We start from the raw sequence: 14915 nt of genomic DNA on the forward strand, positions 1-14915 counted from the left end.
CTTTGAGGTAAAGATACAGGCAGGCACAAACAAAGTTCTTCTCAGGGCGTCTTCCATGAATGAGATGGCGATCGTGATAAACAGCAACTATCATTCTATGGCTTCATGCTAACTTTAAAGAGCAAAACAGACAAAAAAAAAGTTGTCGCAACTCAGACTGTAAAAGATATACACGATTTTAATACACCTGACTGTAAAGCCTACTACAAGTTCACGTGAAAAGTGATGTGGCACTTCTGAGGAGTAAAAAAAGACACCACACAAATGCAAAACTTAATTTGACAGGCAGATATTATAAATATAATATTGATGGTTCATAAAAAATAATCCAGCTTCATTTCATAGACACCTTGAGCAGATAGAAGGATTTTTCACACTAATTTTTAGAAGTTTAAGAAAAAAGTGATAGTGCTTTGTAGAAGCAAGTGGCTGTTCAGCCTATCCATGTTTACACAGTTGTAGACAGGAACAAGGGTAATTTGCTGTTGTACTGGGGAACAAGCAAGCCAGAAAAAAAAAAAAAAAACAATTCTAGCAAAACACCCATCATCCACTAGATCCACCTGACAATATTTGTTATAATTTTGGATTTTTCTTTTATTGTAATTTTAAAGTTAGATTTTAAGATTTCATAACCACAAACTTTTTTAAAATATATATGAATTAGAAATAGGCATCATACTACAAAAAATCCTGTAGAATTAATTTCAATGCATAAGATTGAAGCCTCCAAGAAAAGATGAGAGAAAATAAGAGATTTTTTTTTTAATTAAAGCTTTTCCAACTCTTCGCTCTCTTCCTACTGTCCCCCCCTCCAGCATTCCCATTACAGCAACTTGCTTTGCAGTGTCATTTACTTCCAGTTGCCTTCTGCCGGCAAAGTGACACGGAAGGACATGTTAAACATGGGAAACTACCTCCTCTCTTCAAAAACTCGTTGTCTCATACATAAGGAAGAGAAATTATCACTGCTCCATCAGCAAAGGCCCCACAGTAAAGCATAATCTTTTCGCAATCACCTTCTCTCCAGCTGCTGTAGTTGTCACTAGCAGCACCACTGTTCTCTTTCACACAAAAAAAGGACCAATATTGGTGATTACTGGAATTGTGTTAAGTTACAAACAAGATACCATATATTTGGCATGGCAGCCGAGCTGAAACACACATCACCATCACTTTAAAGATGAGGAAACAGGAAAAGGTCAATGAAGAATTCATCGGGAGGCTCTGAAGTGTCCTGAGCATCCAAATCATTACTGGGGGTTGGAGAACAATCTTTTTTAAATAAAACAATCATTTTAAAATTTGGCCAAGTTGCCAATTTCTCAGAAATAAAATATATACAGTTGTTACTCAGCTGATGCACTCTAGAACACACTTCTTCTGTAGCTTCCCTCCCCAAGCAGGAATAACTATCAAGTTATCCCTGTCTGAAATTCCCCTGAAGTACCTTAAACACTTTGCCAATGTTAATTAAAAAAAGTGATCATTCTTTACATCCAACAAGTCCTAGATTGCTTTTTTCTGCTTTATGTAGAATAAGTCTAGAAATATATGAGGGGAGCTGGTTAAATATTGCTTGCATTTCCTTCAAAAGCAGGTACAGAACTTCCTAAACAAGTGGTCAAACGTTTTTTAAGTGCAAAAATCTTCAATATCCTTGAGCTTTTTTCTTTCAGATTCAACTTCCAGGGGAGATTTAACAGCTCAAGATCAGTGGCATTATAAACTAGCTACAATATCACATCCTAGGATGTATAAAATTATCTCTGGATTAATCATAAAATATATTGCATTTTCCACTTTACTCTTATGACAGCAGAATTATTATTTTAATTAAAAACCTTGTAGATGATTGAAATTGCATGGACGGGTTGGTCTGCAAACATTCTTCATCCCATTAGTTTTTAAAAGGAAAACATTAAAATGCCTTGTTGAATGCTAGAAACTGCGACTTCCAAAGGGAAAGCAGAGGACTGGGGAGTACTTGCATCTCTCGCACATACAGACATACTTCCAAGCCACAACCAGGAAGAACACCAACAGCGAGATGTAAATTTGCCATTCCTTGGATTAATTTCAAGTTTTGGAGGCAGCAGTCCTCCATTCAATTTCTTGCAGGCACACATTTGTCATAAACAATCCCTTACTTCTGATGTGATCACTTCAAAACTTAAAATTTCACACTCAGAAAAAGTACCACAATTCACCTCAGTTAGAGCAGCACGAATGTTACATGTTCATAAAAGCACGGAGACTGAACGAAACCTTAAACTCTACAAGAGTCATGTAAGAGCATTAGTACCTCTCTATTATTATCCCAATTAAAAAAAAAATGCAATCCACTTCAGAAACTCTAAGACATCACAAAGCTATTTAAACTATGGCTATTTTGGAAAGTACGCTAAAAACACAGCTTATGTAACTTATACACACACACACACAAATACAAAAACAAAAGGTAGGACATACACAAAAACCATGAATTACTTCTCTAATTACTTCATGGAAGGACCTAAATAACTTTAGAATTTTAGAGAGAAGTCTTTTTGCACCCAAAATCCCTTCAGATAAATTTTTCACATTGTACAGAAAAAATAACATTATTATTTTTGAATAGATGAAGTTAAATGTCTACTGTACTTACAGACCCTCAGGCCCAAATCTCAACCCTACAGTGAATTTATTTATAGGACTGGGGCTTCCATCTGTAACATTTACTTTTTAAGATTTAATTTCTGAATATAAGAACAGATAGGATTTCAGTTTCAGTAAACATCAAATTTTTCCAGGAACGCATGCCAGCTCTGTGTGTCATCTATTCTTAGGTAAACCATCCTAGCTCAGGGAAGGAGCACTTACCAGTTTTGAGGAAGTTATTCCCTTCAGCTCTCTACCCCCTCCTGCAAAAGAGAGAAAAAAAAAATAATAATGACAAACAGCTTAACTACAATTTGAAACAGATAAATTAAAAAAATTGGGAAGTTTTGGGTCTTTTTTTTTTGTTTTTACTTATGTAGAAGTTAGCTAAAAATACCACTGAAAGAAAATTTATGTGACATGGGAAGGGAAACACAAGGAAACCTACAATTCTAATGCAGATTAAAATACAAATTATTACAGTCACTAGGGAAATAATACACATACAAGCCTTCCCAGCTCTGCCAAGGCCTGTGCCCCCCTCCCCTGGGGGAGATCTCTCCTCTGTCACTTTATTAAGATCCACGTCACAAGCCTGTCAGATGCCACAACTCAGTACGATGAGGTTGCCCACCCCGGATGTTTTGGCACCTCCTCTGCCAGAGGTTAGAGCAGCACAACAGAGGTGGTGAAGCAGCTGGCATGTCAGCACAGTCACCAGAGCCCAAATCCCCGAGCACTAACGTAAACCGAAATCAATGGCAGTTTAGGCTAACATGTTAGGTCATGAACCACGTAGGCTGAGAAGGCACACTGCCCGTGTCACGGGGGGAAAAACATTGAGCAGCACAGAAAGGTGGTACTTCTTAAGTCATCCGTATATGAATCATAAAAACTTGTGAGTCAGAGTCCTCAAAAGATAGCTAAAATACAAATGATACCTCATTTCTTCAATTACTTTGCCTGACGCTAAAAAAAAACTCCAAAACACTCCAATTTTCTAGTAAAATACTAGAATATTAGTCTATTTTAAGCTTGGATCCACAGCCAGCAAGATCTTCACAGAAATGTTTCTATCCACACAGAAGTCACTGCCGAGCTGAAGTTTAAGCCTCATGAAGAGGTGCAGCCCTAGTGGAAGTGCTCGAGGCCAGGCTGGATGGGGCGCTGGGCAACCTGGTCTGCTGGGAGGTGTCCCAGCGCACGGCAGGGGGGTGGAATTGGGTGATCTTTGAGGTCTCTTCCAACTTCGACTATTCTGTGATCTCTCACTCTGCAGAGGCCAGCGCCAACAGAGGAGCCAGCGTGCACCAGCCAGCAGCACCAGCGTGCTGATGAGCACCAACACAGGAACAGAAAATGGGAAGCCTACAGCTGGCAGCGCGTGGGATTGTCCTCTCCTAGTCTCAAAGTTCATTGTGCATTTTGAACAACAAGATGTAACAGCTTATCTTCTGTAACCTTCGTTTTAGAGCAGTTTCAGATCAGTATAAACAACATCCAGCATGGTAGGGTATGGACAGAGGAGGATGGCTTGTTTGGAAACTGCAATCAAATTAAGTGTGTTTGTTCTGGATGCGACAGAACTTGCGACACCCTCACTATTGACAGTTCCTGAAGAGACAGCCTTAATTCTCAAACTCCAGTTGCTTCCTCTCCAACTGAAAACTTCACTTGTCACCACCACCTCCTACCATCTATCAGTGATTTTATTGGTCCCAAAAAATCTATAGAGGAAGCTCTCTAATTACAGAAGCGCTAACCGTGCCTCTTCAACAAGCAACTGCAATGACTGCATCTCCCTGCTATTAAAAAAATCTCACTGCTGTAGGTGACTGACTCTGGAAAGCTAAACAAAACAGTTGCACTACACATCTGCAAATACAGTCCTAGAATGATTAAAAAAAAACAAAAAACATCTATGTGGTTGAAGTATGAGTACACACAATGTGAAGAGAATACTGCCACTTGGAAATAACAGCATGATTAACTGTTCCTTCCTTCCTTTTATTTTCCTCCCCTACATAGAGACCCCTATCAACAGAGGGGCCCTATCTTCCTCCAGGCTGGATCCCTCTCCCTCAGCTAACACCGAGAACAGAGTTACCGATCTCCAAGCCGCCTGCAGCCGCTCCGAATGTTTGCAACCCCAGGCTGGGAACCCAGGGGCTCCCGAGGACAGAGTTGGGAACACCAGGAGTCTAATCGTGACTCTCCGAGTGATTTGCTGTGTTGCCTTGGAGAAGTCACTTAAAGAGGACCTAGACCGGCAATGGAAATACATCTGCATCCTCTTCTGTATATGACTTACTACAGGTTTTCTTCTTAAGTGTTGAAAGCAGGTCAATGTTCGAAAGTCAAACCTTTAACAATACAAAATACTTTAGTTCTGCCCTCATGCAAGTATAGTATTTTTCCTGGCATCTCTGCCTCATTTAGCAGAGAGGATAAGCTTAAAGAATAAAGCATCTGAGTAATTTTTTCTCATTCTGAGTTTTCAGTGTGCATGCTTTTTTTTTTTTTTTTAATTCAACATCTAAGCTCTACAGCAAATAAAGAAATGGTTCCCTCGTAAGCAGCGCACTACTGAGAGCTGTAGAAAAACTTATGCCTGATACAAGCAAGTTTTCTTAAACAGGGGATTGAGACAGAGAAATCAAGAGCAGACATCCCCGTCTGGTAACTCCAAGCATCTTGGATGGACTTACATTCGCCATCGTTCTTAATATTTTTCTAGCATTCTACGCATTAGTCCCTACAATTAACCTGCCAAGTGGTTAAGTCCCTATGCAGAGGACTAGCTGGCCTACGTGATTCTGATTAATTTTTTGTTCTGTGTTTCTTTGCACCACAGAATAATGAAAAGGATCAGAAGGTATGTATGTATACAGCAGTTCTCTTAAGAGATGTCCAAAAGATCCACAGCTACGGTCCTCACGAAATGGGAAAGGCAGATACTTGCTGCTCAGGCCATTGTAATACTCCTGTAAAGGGCAGCTGAGAGAATGCCAGACTGACTCCTGCATTTCCCCACCCCAGTAAGAGAGAGTGTCTATGGAGCCTGCTAATTAAGAAGTGTGTTATATTGATAGGATACAATCACCTCCATATTCAGATACCTTTTTGATGACCTGCATCATCAGTGAATAGAGAGAGGAAGGCCTGAACTCATTATTACTGATGGCTATTGCATGAACAGATTCAAGCCCCAGGAAGGCAGAGTTTCTTTGGCTAAATGACTTTCATGTGGCAATAGAGAACATGAAGTCAGGATGCCCCTCGTGTTTCCAAACCAGACACAGATTAAGTAGCAATATCAGAGGTGTTAGGTGTTGCTTGCATAAACATTCTTACTTGCAGTCACTGCTGAGAAATGAAGGAACTGTCAGTCCACTTCCTTTCACTGACAGCTTATTTGAAGAACAGAATTTAACTGTACTTCATAAAGCCATAATGAATTAGTGGAGCATGACAATTCAAAATCCCAAATTGAAAACTTGCCAAAGAAGAGTTTACAACCAACTAAATCTGCAGCTTGGTTCTCAACAACTTTCTGTATTCATGGCTACTGGAAGGCAACCCAAAATAGTATTAATGGAAGAGGCACCAGATAAAATCTGCTTCTACAGATGAAATCACATCTCTTGTTCACAGCAAGAGAAGATACACAAACTCACATCACCTCTTACTCACTAAAAAAAAACACACCAGAGAGTTAAAATTAAAATACACCAGGGAGTTAAAATTAAACAGCTCACAATCACTCATATTAACGTTTTTTTTTTCCTTTTAACTGTTACTTTAATTAAATTGCATCTAACTGGTTTGAATGTCTTAATAAAAAGTAACAAGTCACATTTTTAAACACATCAATTGGATTCTCAAAGCTTGATTGCATATGGCCCTCAGCAACCTGATCTGAGGCTGGCCCTGCTCTGAGCAACGGGGTAGAACCAGATAACTTCAAAGGTCCCTTGCAACCTGAATTATTCTTGCGAGTCTGTAGTCTAGCATTAAGAGATGTATTAGTTTTTCAGCTCCTTTTCCTACACAATAGGTTTTTGTTTTGTTGTTTGTTTTTTTTTTTTTTTTTAATACTCTTGGTATGATTACCAGAAAACACCTCACTTGTATCCAAACAAACTTTATACATATACATACACACACTTGAAGTAATTAAAAATAAAAATAAAACAGAGGACCTTAACCTTTTCAACATTTCTAGACAGCATGTGTAAGGGAAAAAATACTCCACTGCTACCAAAACAATCATATTCTGTAGATCAACTTTAAACTGTTTGAAGTCTGGAAATAAGGAGAAAAGTTAAAACACAAACTCCTACGTCTAAGGCTTGATAGCCCCTGAGGACATCAGAAGAATTACATGTGGTGGTTAAACATCCTAGTGTATAGTACCTGACAATTTAAGACTATCTAAGACTACCTAAATGCTAAGTGTCTGTATGTTAAAATGTTTGGGTACATCAGTCAGATACTTACTGTGACCTTAAAGTTATAACATAAATTTTATTGTATCATAACCAGAGACTCATTTGGGAAAAAAAAGTGAGAAAAACAGTCGTGTTTAGCCATTTCTGGCTAGCATTTTTCCTAACTCTGAAAGCTAGCACGGGTTACTGTTACACCATGCAACTTTAATCAGGAACTTTATATACACGTATCACACTACAATATTTAAATTATTATTTTCTTTATCAATAGGGCCTCTGATTTGTTTGCTGCACAGGATGAGCTCAGACAAAAAGGACTAATTATTGCGCAGAGGAGGCTTTAAGCTTGCCATTCTCACACAATTTAGAGTACAACTTTACAACAATAAGGTTGAAGAAAAAAATCATAAAAGTTTGAAAAGAAATCATAAAAGGTTTTTTTTTTTTACTGTGATTTTCTAGTCACAAAAAGAAAAAGTCATACTTGTCAACAGGATTTCCACAGCCTCCAGAAAAGATAGGCCAAGCAGCGCCCAGAAAGGACTCTTAGATTACGTTTCTCCAAGCTCACGCTGCAGGGGGGCACGTTAGCACCACTGGGGCTGTCACTTGGGTGAACACGAGGAGGCAACAACAGGAGGCCTGCTGCCAGGTAACACGAGCTGTCCCACCAGGTCGTCACGCCGGGGCTGCGAGAGCTCCTGTCAGCACTGGCCCAGGTGCCCAGCAAGGGACCGAGATGACCACGAGCGCGCTGACAGTACCGGCCAGGCCGCAGGCCTGCTCGCCTGCATAACTCCCCCGGACCCCCGCTCACCTCCTCCCAGTTCTCCTGGTGGATAGCTCCCACCACAGTGGTCACGGAGCTTTGGCTTTCTACTGATACAGACATTAACCCCCAGCGTTCAAACTACAAGCTCCAATCCTATCTCAGGGCCCTCTCTGCCCCGACCATTAGCCACGAAACAGACACAACTTGGAGTTTAAGACACCAAAAGCCTGTTTCATTTGGGGTCAGACTGATTCACCTTCTCTAAAACAGTTTAGGAAACTATCAAACTAACTTTAAATGGAAGCATGTGACACCATCACCTGTCTTTACAGAACAAGCACTGTATTTACCACACAGAGAGCTAAAAGACTCACTACAGCTAAGAAGGCCATCCCGTTGTAAAGACAAAACCACTTTGCAAGCTCATTTTAAAATTACCAAGCAAAGCTCGGCATGGCAGTCAAACACACACAAATAGATGAAGATTACCCTCCGAGTCTTGCTCTCCTCTGACAACAGCTCAGAGGCTCCTTAGTAACTCTGTGAATTCAGCCTTTGCTGGAAGCTCGGGGTGGGGTAGGCGATGAAGCCACCCACTGTAGGAAAATGAACCAGCACATTTGGCCTGGTCAAAAATCAGCTCGTGGATGTTTTTAAAAACATCAGGCCTGTCTCTCTTACCTGAGCAGATTTATACGACACATGGCTTTGCACATTTTACCTACACATAAATACACACCACTCTTCTTCAACCCCTCACTGTGCATTTCTCAAATCAGAGAAGCACATCCTAAAGCCACTTAACGCTTGAAAGGGAAAAAAGTTAGCATATTTTAATTCACGAAGGATTAAGCATTTAATCCACCTTTAAAAACAAAATACTCATCCTCCCACTTTCTCACACATCTACCTTCGGCCCTGTTAGAAGAAAAGGCTAAGATGCCACCATTTAAAAAAAAAATCTTTTTTTTTTATTTCCTTTCATATGATAAACAAGGTATTCACAGTAACTTTTATTAAAAAGTAAACCAGAAAGTTATAGAAAGTCTGCCTGACCTGTGACTGTTGGCAAGCCTGGCAGAAGTTCCTTCTTACTGAGTACCGAGGACTCCATATATTTCCCATATAACCCTTTCTAACATTCATAAAATTATCACCACTACAATTCTGGGTTTTGTGCCCAGAACCCCATAGGGGGATATTTTACAGCATTGTTGTATTCAAAAGCTATTGTACTGCAGACAGAGAAAAACTAACAAGAACATCAAGCCTCACTCTGCTCAGTGAATTACCATTCACCAGTTTTAGATAAACACAAAGCCACCTATGCAGCATGGCTAAATTACTGCTCACGTGAAAGGTAGGATGACCTGAACTTGCACACTGGTAAGCTTTGTTGTGCTGTTTATCCCTACAAACACCATAAGGAAACCCTGGTCCTAATGAAGACTAAGTTTATGCTTTATTAGCAGTGCAAGAGCAAAGTTTTCATATTTGAAGCTGGTAGATGGGAGTTGTTTTTTTTTTTTTCCCAAAAATTAAAAGATTTACATGGTGCTAAGATACACATCAGTGGAAGGTTGAGTGTGGTGATGGTTCAACAATTTTTTTGCTGCATTCTGCAATGTTCCATAAAGTTGGTAGAAAAAGGTTTGTTTTAAAATTCATCAATTAAACTGCTTTTACACTTAAATAAGTTAACAGATTTTCCTGAAGTCTTAGAACTGTTCTTATATTTATTTATTTTCCTAACAGCTACCAAGTATACATACACCTGGGGGGAAAAAGATGGAAGGTAAGCAGAAAACAGACGGAGCTGTCCTCCTAGCTGTACAAGCCCATTGTTTTGTTTCAGCATTCAAAAACAATTCAAAAGGGAAGTTATTCAGAGTCTTTGTTTGCCTGGGTTTTGTTTTGTTTTTAAATTACATGCCTAGAAAAGTCATTTCATTAACATCTACTGTTCTTACGGTGTGTTATAAATTTCTGATTCCTGTGGTTGAGAAGTTTCTGCCTTCCTTTTATACTTCAGCAACAGAGGACTATTTTGGGAAAAGGAGATGTGGGAGAAGGAGTTGCAAAGCGAAGAGAACACTATTTTCTAGAAAGAACGGTGTTTGAAACGGGTTAAAGAAATAGGAAATCCTAGTGATTGCTTTAAAAACAGAAGGCGGAAAGAAAAGAAAAATTAAAACTCTACTCCAGTATTTAAAGTATTATTTTATTTTTTCCAATTCCATTAAGAGTGGAGGGATCTCCAACTTCATGTTTTATTCATTTAAGTATGAGGAAAAATTTCAGACTGAGTGCCCAACTTTTTCCTTTTCTAGCAACCCACTGCATCTTAGAGAGAGCTGGCTTGTGGGAATGACACATTAGTGAGGCAGAAGTGTCTTAAGAGTTTCGGGAAGAGGTCCAGAGCACAGAAGGAGATGATCCAGGTAGTGCTGCAGGACTGCGGACAGGAAATGCAAAGCTGGAGGCATCCTCGACTGCTGCTGCAAGTGCTATAGCACTTCTGAGGGGACAGCTTCGTGGATGTGCAGACCCACTGCCTGTACAAAGTAGTCTTTGGATTTTATCTATTTATCAGATGCTCGGAGGAAAAAAAATAAAACGTCAGAAAAATATCCCATGTTTCAACCACAAAACAGTGGCATTCGAGGACAACTACGGCCTTCCATTTCCACATCTGAAAAGAAGTGTTATTAACTCAATCTGCCAGCAGGGGGAAATGCCAAACAAGTGAAAAAAGTTGAAAGCAGAATAATAAATACGAAGAATAAAAAACAAAAGCAAAATAATCCTCTCCCCAAACTATCCCCTTCACCCATCACACACACCCTCAGCAGATAAGGGAGGGAAAAGTTCTGCTCAGCCATCCAGCCTTTGGAGAAGAAACAGTGAAAGTGCCTGTTCAAAACAAGCACTGAAGAACAGTACTAGCAAGCAAAAACAAACTTTCAGTTTCAGTGTTAGCCCTGAGCGACTGCAAATCAACTAAAGTTTTCTTAAATCTAGCATTATAATGAAGAGTGAAGTTTTGGGATTACACAACTTAAAGAACCAAGGTGAAAGAAAATGAAGTTTTAAAGGACTATCCAACATGAATGTTGGAATTAATTTATTTAAAGTGAATACACATTTTATAGAAAAATCCTTCTGCTTTAGAGAATACTTACTACATTTATATGGAATCCCAAGAGTCTGGGCTTTTTTTTTTTTTCTCCTGAAGAGATTTCAGAACAGCAGGGGTCCCATTAGACACCCTGTTTTTCTTCTACCTTATAAATATTATCTGTACACCATTTCCATGGTTACAAAGTATAGTGAAACTACTTAAAGGGGATATCTGTTAAGGGAATAAATGTATATTAAACATATTTTGCCAAACAGCAACTTGCACGCAACAGACAGGAAACAGACACAATTACACGCGGCATTTTAAAATTAAGAAACAGCAAACTGAAATGGAAAAGTGCGTTGAACAAAGAAGTTTAACATGCATTTACAGCGAAGGAAAAAGAGACAAGCCCTGCTATCACAAGGATTTTTAGTTTAAAGCATCACAGGGTAAGAATCATAAGGAGCAACAGGAAGATTTTCAGCGGCAGATTTATGGAGATTAGGTACACGAGCTTCTACTGATGTTACCTTCCCACAAACATCAGATATAAGCTAGGTACACAAGTAATAAGAAGCAGACATTCAAAATTCAGATGCATTGTGATTAGTGATTATACGGCAGGGCACCTCACAGCAACAGATTCTCTCTTATACTTCCATATTTATAGAACTGTTTCAGAATCAGATACTGCACTTTCAGTAAAGCTCCTCTCAGCATGCCCCTGCAGCCTGCCAACTGATTCTTCGAGTATTAAACCTCTTGATGTACTGTTAGTCTAAGTAAATCCTGATTCAGCTTAGAGTTTATAGGCCTTCCTTCAGTTTCTCCTCCACTTTGGGTGAAGCTATCCTACAGCTGACCACCCCCACGCACAGCTAACCTGGCCTAGTCCCCCTCAGTTTTGCTCTGCTCCGGGGGCATCACACTCCGGAGGAAGCAAAATGAGTCACAGAGGGGCCTGGGGAGCACCAGCACATGCTGAAGCAGCAGCACTGGGATGGGGGCAGAAGTGAGATCGCCTTCCTTCCTTCAGCAGTCACGAGTCCCACAGCACGTATACTGAGTAAGAGACTGCGCTTTGCTGCTTTTCCTTTTATTTTAGACTACAGCAGTCCTCGAGGAGTCATCTTTCACTTTCCCCACCTCGTCAGAAGTTTGGCTGGCAAGTTACGTTTGAGATGATCCTGTCACGGAGACATGTCCTCACTTTGAGCCTGGATGACCTACGGGAGGACTGGGGAAAGAGAGGCACCTGAGCTCTCCAGGCAGCTGAATTGCACACATTCTGCTTGTTAGTTCATACAGAATAAGAATTGCCCTCATTTTCTGCTTAGTATCATTAGAGCACAGAAGATAACAATTCTTTAGTTGTTTATTGTATTTCCTAGTAAAGATTGTGTAAAAGGTCAAGGAGAAAAATCATTTTAGACATACTTTACATGCAACCTGTAAAATTTTTTGCTGTGGGTCAACTTTCATGTCAATGTACTGGAACAAGTGAGTGTCCAGACCTGCTGTCTGGCACAGTTCTTGCAATAAGCTGACCTCTTCAATTTAATTCTTCATGTCAGTACATGCATTAAAAATAAACCATTTCATATATATATAGTACAGCTGCATAAACTTGAAATTTAGCTGCTAATGTACATTCTCATGCTCTATATTTAATGATACTGTAAAGTACTTAAAAGAATACAAGAGCTCATTTTATCTTTTGCAGATCTTTTGTTTTAACAGGAAGCTAGACAGCTCAAAATGAGAAGCTATACGTAAAGTCTTACCTTTATGCTACAGATCACTCTGGCTCTAATATGTCACAGGCTTCTGAGTAATTGTCAGAAGACAATATAAAAATGATTTGTTAGCGAATAGATAGATGTTCGCATGACAAAAGTATCAAAAAAGCAATTGTTTGTTCCTTGTTCTAAAAATCTGAAGACAGATCAAGATAAAAAAGGTAACGCTCTCACCTTCTAGAACTGATTTTTATTTTTTAATAAAGAATATTGCAAATCTAATTTCACACAGTTCATGCTATGAATCAGACTTCTGTTGATACCGTTGGGTGCTCTGAACCCTGTAAAAGGCAGCTAGGACTCCCTGCTGTTACCAGAAAGTTTTATTTTCTCTACTCTTGAATAAATACAACACCTGTTCTAAGCACACCCTGCTAATATTTACTAAAAACATTCTCATTCTACATTTGAATTTGACACACTTTCTAACTCAGGGCCTTGTTTTATTTCACCAGCCATTATTTCATATGCTATCATTTTGATATTCCAGATCACAAAGATCCACTTAAAAAAAAGACTACCTTAAGACACTCCAACAATAAATGCAGCATGTGCTGTGTACAGATTAAATAAGGAAAATAAAAAGCATTTAGGTTATTATAAGTTCCCAGGTTTGTGTACTGATAAGTTATTATAGAGCACTTAAAAGACATCAACTTTTAGAAAACAAGGAACAGCATGTTTTACAAGTCTAAATAAGACAACAGTAAACAGAAGCAGGCAAAACACACTCGTTTCCAACTCCGGCCTGAACAGAATACTGAAAGCTCCTTTCTCTCCCCCTCCATCCCAAAATAAAAGCGCGAGTGAGAAGGGATTTTATTACATTCTTAGAACTGTTAGGAGCAAAGTCACATCCAGCCACTTGCGTTTAGCATGCAGGCTGTACACACTGCCGAGCACGTCACGGGGAGAAAACATGCTCGCTGAGCTCCCTCCCTGCCTTCCCGAGGCCTCCAACGCAACTGTCACTAGGCCTAAATCAGGTAGGCTCCGCGGTCGGCGCTGCTGCAGATGAGCCCGAGTCCACCCCTTCTCCCCATCTCCCTACCGGATCGTTCCAGCACCAGCTTTTTGTGCTCTGCTTCCTTTAGCTACGGTATCTGTAATAAAAATTAAAAATAAATACATAGAAAAAAAAAAAGGAATGGCAATTTACTGCGCAAGGTTTGGCCCTGTTTTTTCCTCTTTACTACAGCAGCTATCCTGCAGCTTCCGAGGCATCGATGGCTGCTGTTTGATCTCTGAATGCAACAGGACTTCGTCTGCCAGGCTGCATTACTGTTTTCGTAGCATCCCTCTGAGGGGGGGGTGGAATCCCCTCTCCTAGCTTCCTTCCTGCTGGGCTCTGAACATCCAGATTTCCCCACTCTCTGAAGACATACAACGCAGGCCCAGCACTGGTTCAACGTCCACATATTGCTCTCTCCTCCAACACCAATTCCTTACTCTCCTGTTTATTTTCCTACAAAGCTATTAAAGGAAAAGTGCAATTAAGTGGTGGCCCAAGTACCTCAAGTGTTCTCTTATAGAGAACTCTATTTCTCCGTCAGGTTAATCCCATTCTGACAACTACTTTAGCCTTTTACTTTCTCTAATTCATCATATTTCCTCTTTTAGGATTCCTAATCTATCTTTAGCTTCGCAAAACTCAAGTTGAGGGGGAAAGTTTTGTCTCTATATTGTGTGAACTTTTTCATCCAGGCAAGATGGAACAACATGGAAATAAAGACACATTTTCCTAATAGCTTTACCCTGAACATTTTGGGCAAAGTACTTGATTCAACAGAGTCTCGTGAGACTCGCACAAAACTACTGGGGAAAAACAGCAGCATAAGCTGAGGTATAAATAAAGTCTCAAAATTCATCTTTGCCAGGCCAAACAAAACCAGGTAACATTCTGTAGGTCAGACAGACGTGGGCAAACTGCATTAAAAGAAAATGATCAAGATCATACCTAAAGAACACTAAGACACAAAATGGTTTCACTGCACTTTTTTCTTTTCTCAAAAAGAAACAAAAACACAGACAAAAAGCACACACAAAAACCTAGAACCACACAGTTTGTTCCTTCCAGAGAACAGTCCACAGAAAAAAAAAAGAAAACAGCAAAAAAAATCAAAGATTTC

The 14915-nt window shown here is 39.7% G+C and overlaps 1 protein-coding gene across 6 annotated transcripts in view; it reads right to left on the reverse strand.

The window, feature by feature from the left end:
* PHF21A (PHD finger protein 21A) overlaps positions 1-14915 on the reverse strand; it is a 133892-nt gene that overhangs the window by 98556 nt on the left and 20421 nt on the right. For all 6 annotated transcript variants that reach the window (XM_083837296.1, XM_083837300.1, XM_083837299.1 and 3 more), the window contains exon 2: positions 2863-2903. The gene's annotated coding sequence lies outside the window, so the exon portion shown is untranslated. The remainder of the gene's footprint in view (positions 1-2862; positions 2904-14915) is intronic.

Source organism: Anser anser (assembly GCF_964211835.1).
Source record: "Anser anser genome assembly, chromosome: 5".
NCBI classification, from domain to species: Eukaryota; Metazoa; Chordata; class Aves; order Anseriformes; family Anatidae; genus Anser; species Anser anser.